Source organism: Pteropus medius, unplaced genomic scaffold (assembly GCF_902729225.1).
Source record: "Pteropus medius unplaced genomic scaffold, Ma_sr-lr_union100, whole genome shotgun sequence".
Lineage (NCBI taxonomy): Eukaryota > Metazoa > Chordata > Mammalia > Chiroptera > Pteropodidae > Pteropus > Pteropus medius.
The window spans coordinates 13,692,604-13,704,257 of record NW_024356249.1 but is presented as its reverse complement, the minus strand read 5'-3'; the positions used below and the strand labels follow the sequence as shown (position 1 = coordinate 13,704,257).

Genomic DNA, 11,654 nt, shown 5'->3' with positions numbered 1-11,654 from the left:
AGTGGTACATAGAAGGGCTCAATAAATATTTGCTGAAGGGAGAAAGAAGGAAGTAAGGAAGGAAAGAAGGAAGGAAGAAAAGATGTGGGAATGAATGAATGTTCTCTAGTCCAAATCATTAACGAAGTTCATTATGATGAATGTAACATATATTAACCTATTTTATGCTATATAAGTTGATAGTAAACCCCTTTTTACTTAAAATAAAATTAGCTTTATTTAATTTTTATAATCATATACTCTGAACTAATTTCACAAGAAATTTTATTAATCTTCATTATTAAATTGTTCTCCCAAATTTGAAACACAAATGTGTCATGTAGTAGTGCTAGTCTCCAAATATTTCTGGTTTCCTTCCTTTAGATAAATGGTAGACGTGTACTTTCTGTTCCCTTTTTTTCATAGGTTGGGACCACGTAACTAGTTCTAGCTAATGAGTAATGAGCTATGAGAGAAGTGGTGTTCATCTTTTGCAGATTGGAACATATAATTACTGGTACGAGACCTTTCAAAGATTTCTTTTCTTCTGCTATGGGTTTATCAGATAATGTTATACTTATATTGCTGTTTATTATTATTTCTTCTTTAGATGGTCTAGACATTTTACCATTTTCCCTAATATTTATTAAATTTTGATGTATGTATTATTTGCTTTGTTTTATAAAGCCATTACTTCAACATGTCTTAGAAATCTATTTTTATCAACTCTTCATCATTCATTTATTCATTCATTTAACGAACATCTACTATGTTATCAGGCACTCTTCAATGCATTTGAGATAGATTAGTGAAAAAAAACAGACCATGATGTCCACCCTTTTGAAGTTTGCATTCTGAAGTTGTAGAGAGAGACAGTAAATATAATATTTAAGTAAATTATGTAGTATGTTGTAACGTAATAATGGCATGGAAAAGAGGAAATGTAAGAGAGAATCAGAAGTCTGGGGTTAGGAGGAGGTGCTCAGAGTAGGCTTCACTGGGAGAGTGAAGTACAAGGAAAGTCTTGAAAACAGTGTGGGACTGAGCCTCGCTGACATCTGAGGGCAGAGCACTTCCAGCTGCAGAAGATTCACTACAGCACTGATTCTCCGTGTTTTTGTCTCAGGACTCTTTTACATTCTTACTATTTGTTGAGGACCTCGAAGAATTTTCGTTCTATTTTTGACCCTTTTGATCCCATAAAAGGATTTTGAGAACTTACAGAATCCCTGGGCCATCTTTCGAGAACCACTGGCCGGCTGTAGAGACCTCGAAGATGATGTTGTGACTTAGGGTGGTCTAGGGAGGAGTCAAGAGAGAAAATCAGAGAGGTAACTGAGACCAAACTATGTAGGGCTTTGCAGGATTTGTAAAACCTTAGTTTTTACTCTCAGGGACATGGGAGATCATTTAAGATCTTTGAGCAAAAGAGTTGTATAATCTGACTTAAGTTTTTAAGAGAACACTATAGTTGTAATGTTGCAGCTAGACTAGAGGGAGCAAGAGTATAAGCCGGGAGACTTGTAAGAGACTACTACAATAATTCAGATGAGTCATCCACATTTATCGATTAACTCTAATTACAGCAATAGACTCACTGCGAACTCTTTTAGAATAGCTAAAGTATGCTTTTTCTTTCTGACTGGTTCACATTCAATGCATTCTCTTCCCTTGTTTTCCATCACAGCTTTATGTAAAGACATTTTTCTTAATTGCACATTTCCCTTAATTTTCTTGTTAAAAGGCAATAGAGAAAAATTTATTTATTTTCATAGTTCCTTTTATGTCAATATTTTCAGTTCCCTACTCTTTTATCAGCAAGCTCATTTATCTAGAACTTTAAAAAATGTAATGGTTTGAAAGGCTATTATGAATCCTTTTGTTAACGTTTGTGTTAATCTTTTTTCATTTATTCATTTCAGTTCCATGTTTTTTGTTCTTTTCATCAGACATACTTTTCTACAAATGAATGTCTTGCATTTAAAACTGGGTCTTTCTTTGACTTCAATTCTAATATGAATGTTTTTCTGAATTTTTTTTTTTGGTACGTGAATTCATTATAAAGTAAAAATAGAGGTTTCTTTTCTTTTGGTACTTAAAAATATCAAATAAGTCTATCATTTGCTATGATTTAATTAGAATGCAGTCACTCCTTTCTCTGCATTTGAAAATTTTTCTAGTGTAATACTCATCCATTTTAAATCTCAATGCTATTTTGAAATATAATTTATTATGTAACTTCGTTCTCTACATCTCTTTTAATTACCATATCTTTACGTCTATTTGTCTATTTTAATTACTAGATTGTAAATTCTTTGAAGAATAGGCTTCACTAATTTTCCATTAACTACCACTCATTTCCTTAATCCTTATTGGTTAATGAGAATGTGATCAATTTAGGCATTTATTCATATTATTTCTCATTTGCTTCTGGTTTCCATACTGATGCACTTGAAGAAATTTTAATGAACCTAAAAAATTTTAAACTATTGTCTTTTTAATTTAAGTGGAATCGAGTAGGGGGTAGGCATAGCATTGGGAATTATTAATTTAGAAAAGGATTTTTGATCTATTGTCTAATCTATGGATCTTAATATTCTCTCAAAAATAGATGAAATATTTCAGTGTACTCAGCTTGAACCAAAGATTGTATAAAGCCTTTTGCTTCATGCAGAGAGCTAAAAAAGTGCAAATTGGTTTACTGAACATGACTAAAAATTCTACAGTTAAATTTTTAAAAATATAAAAATCTACACATTTCTAAGTAGTTTAAACTAACCCTCATATATAAATGTCACTAATTTTATTGCATGTTTGATTTTATAATTTTTTTTTTGTAATTTCATATTCCTCTGTTTTTGAGACTAAGTAGAAATTATTATGAAACTTCTTTTTATTTTTACCCAGACAGCGTCCTCCCCCTCTCGCTCTCCCAATGGAAGAGAAGATCTATCACTAACGGCAGTTGTAGAAGCAACACCAGAAACCAACTTCACGTTCAACAGAGAACACTGCGCCCTCTCCTACTTGTGGTTTCCCTGAGCTTCGCAGGCAGAGAAACTTCTTTAGTAATGAACTATAGAAATAATCCCGAAAAGTAGTCTTTGAAATTTCTACTTTTAGTCTTACACTTCTTCCGCGTTTACATAGGGCAATTGCTACGTTTGTAGGGTGTCCATATAATTTATTGTCTTAACTGGTACAGTTTTGAGAATTAAAAGATGCACTACTAATTATCGCTTGAGGACATGGGTGCAAATTGTGACCGTTTCCCTGCAAACCAGAACGTCTGGTCACCAAGTATAGATAGGTGTTAGAGAAACACTTTTTTTTTTCTTCTCCATGGTTTTTGTGTCCTGGAGGGAAAGGAATTTCCAGAATAGTATGGAAGAAACAGATTTATCATTTCTCCACCTCTTTTTATTTTACCCAGGGGAGGAGGGATGACTTTATTGATTGATGACATTGGGAGAAGAAACAGCAAATAATCTCCAAAGCAATCAATGTAATGCTCGCTACTTCCCAAAATAAAGATTTCCCCAGATGCTTGTGGCAGAAGTATCTGATATTAAATAAAATGATAAATTTTTGCTTGATAATTCCAATTTTAAATGTACATGTGGACTTTTGGAAAATTAAATTTAAACATATCCCTCTCTTCCCCATAGCTCCCTCTCCTGTAAATCTTTTCGTAATCTTTAGGTAGAATTTTTTTTAAAGGAAAGTTTTCTTCTCATTTTTATATATCATTGAAAGATGCCTTCTCTGTTTCTGAGAATCTTCTAATCAAATTTAAATTGAGCTCTTCCCTTTTTGCATTCACTAATGTGGTGTTTTTATTAGATAATAAACATCTATTAATTAGATAATAAATCAAGTTTTATCTATTTTATTTTGTATATTCTGGAGTTACATTTATTATTAATTTAAATTTTAAAATTTAACCAAAATTCTAGAGCTCAAATCGGGAAGTTCTGTTTCATTTTCTTCTTTTATTAGACACTTCCCTATAAAAGAGTGCAACTTAAGTATGTATTACTTTTGAGCACTCTATAGATCTTTCTATGACACTGAATCTTTAATTTTAAAGACAGAAACAAAAGACACTAAAGGCAAAACTAAATATTAACAAATATCTATTTTCAATGGCTTGAAAAAAACCAATGGTTTAATAAATACTCGTGAAAGATGCGGTAACATTCCAAATATATCTTTTAGATTATGAAACATCTATAATGCTGAACTATTGTATTAGCCAGAATTACCCCTATTTTTAAAATCTGTCAAAACTGACCCTGCTGGTATTTCAGGACTGAGAGACACCAAGCTCCACACCTGATTATTTACTATGGCCTTACATCTAGTATCAGTCTTTTCTCTTAGCTCCTCAGGCATAAATTCAATTGAGTGCCTGAAGTAGAAAGGCCTGTAGCATCCAGGCATCCCTTCTTGAAAAGGAATCCACCTTCCACTCTAGGTGAAGAAGCTCTAGAGAGACAGATCAAGAGGGCACAGAGACTGTGCCTGAGGAAGAATGCTGCCTTCACTAAATTGATTTACTTATAAACCCCTTTATATTTTGTAACTGTTCTACTGAAGGTCATTGGCCAGCATCTAATTGCCTCAGCAACCTGTCTTTTCTTGATTCTCACCTTCAACAGCTTGTCATCGCCTTTCTTAAAAGCCATGGTCCCTTGTCTTTCAATACACTGTACTGTCTTCACAAGTCTCTCATGACTTGTTTTTTTCTTTCTGTTATTGGATATTTTCTCTCCTTCAATTTTGAGGTGATCCTCAAAATTCAATCTTCAGGTCTCATCCCTTCTCTGCAGACAGTTTCCTCCTTCGTGGCTATTGTCCCCTCAACACAGAAGATTCCCAATTCTACACTTTCATAAAAATTCCTAACTGCCTGCTAGGCATCTCCATCTTGAAATATCTACACCTCAAAAAGCAAAGTCTGTTGCCACTTGGACAGGCTCTTTGTCTTTCTTTCTCTGTTTCTTCTTGCCATACCTTCCATCTGGAATCCTTTTGCAATTTCAGTCTGTTCAAATTCTGTGTATACTTCAAGCCTTAAATATCACCTCCAGCTCAAAGTTTATCCGGATTTTTTTACCCGCATTTGATGTCTTCATGTTTCGAACTCACGGGGCATTCTGAGTATGTCTAATTTATGGAGCTGATTTTACTCCATATAATTTGTAGGTTATTTATATAACTGTCTTATCCATATACTATGGTTTACAATTTACTCTCACTATGGTATAGTATAAATGTTAAGAAAATGTAGCTTTCCCCTTCTGTAACTGAGATGATTATCCTCACAAGCTGCCCCCCACTGGATGTGAATAAAGCACCATAGTAAATGGCATATACAACATGATGCTGTTTTTCTAAAGAAATGTATGATGTGTGTGGTTATGCATATTTCCCGACTTTACCCGCCACTGAGGATAAATGCTTCACCCCAGTGGTCTGATACTCCTCCTGTGTGATTAGCAAGAAATTCAATCTTTTGCCCTAATTGCTTTCTTCAATTTTTACCTTGAGGAGTCCTAGAAGAAGAGACGATTTTCATTTAACCAGCACTTTGCATTCCTTCTGCTCAAGTGTCCATTGCTTTTACTTTATGATACATTGTCACAGTCTGCTAAAGGGTCTTGTCTCAGCCTTTTCTGTGGGAGTACCAATCTACTCTAGACTACTGAAAAATATCCTCTTGGGCTCCAGGTGGCTGGAAAGCTTGCTATTTCTTTCAGTTCCACGAGGGAATTGTGGTTCCCTATGGCAGTAGGAAAGACAGTGCTTTCTTTTACATCACAGCTCTCTTTTATCCCGAGCACGCAAGCTCTCGAAAGGAGGAGCCACAGAGGGTACAGGAGATGGTCAAGCCCAGTCTCACATTGTACGTGTTCCCTCCAACCTTTAGACGCTGGAGCTCAATCTCGCTACACTTCAAGGATACTACACTCCTTTTTTAACCCCCTTCACTAATCTCCTTCCAGCCCAATCTCTTCTAGGGAGCCTAAATTTATGTGACAGATCTTAAAAATTAAAAACCTATCTGCAGGGCAGTTTCACGTTTTCTCCCGTAGTCCTGGGCTCCATGATCAGAAGATATGTCTGGACTTCTACTGTCCCTTAACATTCTGATGTTAAATGGCTACCCTACCAGGAGTTCAAAGATCCTAGGTGTCTGGACTTCCTGATGCTACACTCTAGTGGAACAGAGTCTCTGCTCTGAGCTGCGCAAACATGGATTTGCATGTAGACAAAAAAATGCCCATAAGATGCACAGAAAAATATTACTTTGGGGGCAATGAGAACACAGTCTTACTTTTTTCTTTATGTTTTTTTCTGTATTTATGATCATTAATTAATTTTTTAATAAGATAGCTATTTTTTTAAAAGAAAAAATTAGCACTCATGCCATTCTGCCTGGTATTTTAATATATATTAGGATGCATATTGCCCCCGTTTCCCCTGCCCCCATTCTATGCACACACACATACATATGTTTGCACATATGCATCGTGCACACATTGGACTTTGAGTTTCTTGGGCATTGGCATGTTTTGTATTCACCTTTAACATCAAGCACAATGCTCTGAATATGATAAACTGTCCATGCTTGTTAAATCCGAGTGTTTGGATCTCTATAAACCTTGCTGCAATGGACTGAATGTTTGTTTACCCCCACTCTCCAATTCGTGGATTGAAATCCTAATCCCCAAGGTGATCAGGGATCTTTTAAGAAGTGAGGCCTTTGGGATGTGATTAGGTCTTGAGAGTGAAGCCCTTGTGAATGAGGTTAGTGTCCTTATAAAAAAGACCCTAAAGAGTTTTCTTGCCCTCCTTTTGCCATGTGAGGATGTAATGAGAAGAGAAGACAGCAGTCTGCAACCCAGAAGAGAGTCTTCACTACAACCTGACCATAGACTTGCCAGCCCCCAGAACTGTGAGAAATAAATTTTTGTTGTCCTTAAGCCACCTAGTCTATGGCAGTTTGTGATAGCAGCTGGAACTCACTAAGACACTTGGTTTAGCAGAGACATTATTAATCTCTTGTATCAGTGACTCTTACTAGGCATTTTAATTTTTTTTACTTTAAGCATAATGACTTTACAGATTATAAATTGAATACATCCTTCCAGTGACAGGGGGTTTTCCTAAGCATGGTCTCAGAGAAAAGCTCCTTTTTAATCTCCTACCTTTCTTCCCCAGGTTTTGAGAAGGTGAAGACAATGCTGTGTAGTAAATGGCAAGGTGGAGAAGACACAAGTCCATCTATTTGGGTTCCTTATATCTCAGTAAAGATCAATAACTCGCCTTTGAAGTTGTCTTGCACAGTTTCGAATCTTCTTTTTAATTGTTTTCTAGTTGTTTACTGCTGATGAATAGAAATACATCTGACTTTTATATATTTATCCTATATCTATCTACCCAATGAATTCTATTATTTCAAATAATTTGTAGATCCTTTAGAATTTTCTACATAAGCAATAATGCTGTCTGAAAATGGCAGTTTTACTTTCTCCTTTCTAATTCTTATGTCATTTAAGAAAGAGAGTGAGTAAATGGAAATATACTGTTCTAAGGTAATTAAATTTGTCAAATATGGAGTGTAAGATGCAAAATGAGAAGTGAGAATTCAAAAATGGGAAGTAGAAAGTGTCAGGTGTAAAATGTAAAATATGAGTCGCGACAATATTGACAGAGAACAGACATTGATAAGTTAAGTAATCATATCAATAGTCCCAGAACAGCCATGAGCAACATAATAAAGAGGTATAACAAAGAAGCTAGTGGGTAAAATAAAATGGAACAACAACAAAAAATTTAATTAACCTAAAAGAAGGCAAGAAAGGTACAATAGATTAACAAAAAAGATAAGATAAAATGAAAATAAGTAGCAATATCAGTGACTAAAATCAACTATATTAATAATTACATTATGTACAAACAGACTAAGTATATACGAGTTAAAAGGCAGAAATTGTCAGGCTGGATTTAAAAAGCAAGGCTTAACTATATGCTCCTACAAGAGAAATATTTTTGATAAAAGACAGGTAGATTAGAAGTAAAAGAATGGGAAAAGGTATACAGCACTCTCTTATCCAAGAGATATATGTTCCAAGACCCCCAGTGGATGCCTGAAACCACGGATAATAGCAAACCCTATATATACTATGTTTTTTCCTGTATATATGTACCTATGATAAAGTTTAATTTATAAATTAGGCACAGTAAGAGATTAACAATAATAACTAGTAATAAAATAGAACAGTTACAACAATATACTACAATAAAAGTTATGTGAATATGGTCTCTCTCTTATAATATCTTATACTTTACTCATCCTTCTTTACAATCTTACTAATAGAAGATTTCTTACAGTGTATTTTAGCAACCTCAGCATACGATTTTTTTCTTCCTTTTCTAAGTCGAGAACTTTTACCTTTTCACTTAAAGTCAGCACTTTACAGCTCCTCCTTGGCATATCTGAAGTGCCAGCATTACTACTGGCACTTCAGCCATTATTTTAGCACTTTGTAGCCATTATTAAGTAAAATAGCACTTTGCAGCCATTAGTAAGTAAAATAAGGGTTACTGAAACACAAGTACTGAGACAGTGGATCTGATAACCTTACTAAGTGACTAATGAGCAGGGAGAGCATACAGCATGGAGATGCTGGAAAAAATGATGGTGCATGTCCGGAGCAGGACAGTGGGAGATTTCATGATACTACTCAGAATGGCATGCAATTTATAACTTATAAAATGTTTATTTCTGGAATTTTCCATTGAACACTTTCAGATCCTAGTTGACCATGGGTAACTGAAACCACAGAAAGCAAAACCATGGTTAAGGAGGGACTACTGTATTATAAAAGATAAAGAGGGATAGTGTATAAAATACAGGAGCTATGAACCAGGAAGACATAGCAATCCAAAGTATGTATCCACCTGAGATATTGTGTTTTATAATAAGAAATATATATTTGGTCTTCATTTGGCACAGAGCTCCTAAAACCCTTTGTATTTCCTTTGATGAGTTAAGGTGTCTTTTGTTATGTTAATGAGGTGACTTTTACATTGCATCTAAGGTTGAGGGGCGAGTTGCCAGGAGAACCAACCATAGGATTAAAGGGTTGAAGCTTTCAGTCCACCACTTTTTAGGGAGCAGTTACAAGGTTTTAGGTTGGTATAAAATCATCAGCCTTGGCTCCTTGTATTTAGGGGGTGGGAAGGGACTAGATTGGCTGAGCTATTCCAAGGAAATCCTTTCGTTGTTGTGCCTATTGTTGTTCTACAGTTACCCCTGCTCCTGGACATTTTAGGGGGAAAATAACATCAATGTTATTAAATCAATTTAACAAGGAGGTCATTCGACTGAGCTGGCTCCAATGCCATAGCAGCCTAGGCAAGCAAATGAAAAGCTAAGCCTGCAAATGCCTCAAGGTTACAAAAACGAAACCTAAGGACAACCAATCACAAACAGCTGAGTAGGCATTAATCTATAGCCAGTTGATAATATCCTTACTTAGCTTCTGCCTTTTCTCTATAAAGTCTCTTCTGTAGCACCTGTCAGTGGAATGCTCCTAACCACATCTGGTTTGGTGCTGCCCAATTTGAATCAATTTTTGCTCAGAGAAACTCTTAAAATTTTATAATATGCCTCAGTTTATCTTGGATAGTTTATGTAATATCTTTTTTCAAATTTAAAACCTATGTAATAAATAGCAATTTTTCTACTTATTTCTGGAGAAATTATAACTCTCATATGCTTCTTAGAGGATTTTTATTACTTTTCTTGTAGAGAATTTAAATAATTTGAAATTCATCTGGCTTGTTATTTCATTAGATATTGGAAATACGAGCAAATTTAAGCAAAATGCTCTATTGAGTCAAATATGTTTTAATCAATATTTCTGTCTCTTTTTTTTTTTTTTTTTTTTTGAAAACTACTATTTCTCTCCCTTACCTCTCCCTCCCCCCGCCCCCACTCTTAAATAACTTTGGGAAAAAAATAATCTGTCGAAAACTATATGATATGAATAATCTGTCGAGAACTATATGAAAAAAATAATAAGTCGAGAACTATATGATTTCACTCATATGTGGGATATAAAACTGAAAGTAGCAAGCAAACAAAACAAACAAAAACTCATAGACACAGACAACAGTATAATGGTTACCAAAGGAAAAGGGGCTGGGGATGGGTAGAAAAGAGTAAAGGGGGTCAAATATATGGTGACAAAAGGAGATTAGACTTTGGGTGGTAAACACACAATACACATACAGATGATATACTATAGAATTGTACATTTGAGACCTATATAATTTTATTATCCAGTGTCGCCTCGATAAATAAAATTTGAAAAACCTGTTAATGTTGGATGCCTTCAATAGGGCTCTTTCAGGCACACAAGACCTACCTTGAGAGAAAATTTCATCTTAGCCTGGATTGTCCCACAACACATTATAAGAAGCTCTATGTCGTCGATCGAAATCTTTGTTGGTTTAAAGTTGTCGTAAACACTAAATGCAATTTTTCTTTTTTTTACTGGATCTTCATCATATGTAAAAAATATGTATCTTTGGAAGGCATCACAACTTTGCTGTCATTGAGTGGAAAGAATGAAATCCCCAATCACACATGAATTTGGACTCTAATATATATATATATAGTCACATACACACATGTGTATATATTTAGAATCATCTTAATTGGTTCACATTTCAGTAGAAGAAAATGTATAATGAAAGAAAAACATCTTTCTCACCCTTTGATACTATCCTTAGCAGAATTGAAAATAGAGCCCACAGAACTCTGAATGCTATTGCCAAAATGATGTCCTCTCTCCCCAATACTTCTCATTACAAAATATCTAAGATACCAGTGACAAGTAGGAGGTTATAATTGGAAGTGATTATTTACCTCCCTTTAAGAGTCTGTCAGAATTCATGTCATCATGTCTTTAATGCATAAAGCTGAAACTCAAGTTATTTATATCACTTGTATTTTCCTCTCTATACTCTCTCATAGAGCCAAATTCCCATCACTCCCTGACCTGGCAAACCCTGTCATTATGTCTGTAACTTAAAATCTGCAATCAAGAAAATTCCCTAGATCATACCTCTCCTTTCTGAATGGTCTCTTTAGAAATTCTCTTTAGACTTCTGTTTGCTATAAGAGAAAACTGTCCGCTGCTTCCCCTGCAGCATTCTTTTTATTTTTTTTTAACTTGTGGTAAAATAAACATAATATTACCATTTTAACAATTTAAAGATATACCTTTCAGTGGTACTAAATATATTTACATTGTTGTGCAATATCTCCACTACCCATCTCTAGGACTTTTCCCGCTGCGGCCCTCTTTTTTTATTTGAATTAATTTATTTTAATTAGTTTCAAGTATACAGTACATTGGTTAGACATCTATATAGTTCATAAAATGATCCCCCTAACTGCTCCCTCCCTCCCCTGACCCTCCACTTAGCCAACATATTAATGCTAACTGCATTCCCTATTCCATGCTCCCCAACCCCATGACCATCCATCAGCTACTAATTTGTACTTCTTTAACCCTTCACCCCATTCTCCCATCCTCCCAATGTCCCCTCCCCTCTGTCCATCACTAAATTGTCCACTATATTTGTGAGTCTGT

General features: G+C 35.0%; 1 pseudogene; it reads right to left on the bottom strand.

Moving 5' to 3' along the window:
• Positions 1–2,880: 2,880 nt before the first annotated feature.
• Positions 2,881–3,084, bottom strand: LOC120601400 (uncharacterized; annotated as a pseudogene).
• Between the last annotated feature and the right edge of the window lie 8,570 nt (positions 3,085–11,654).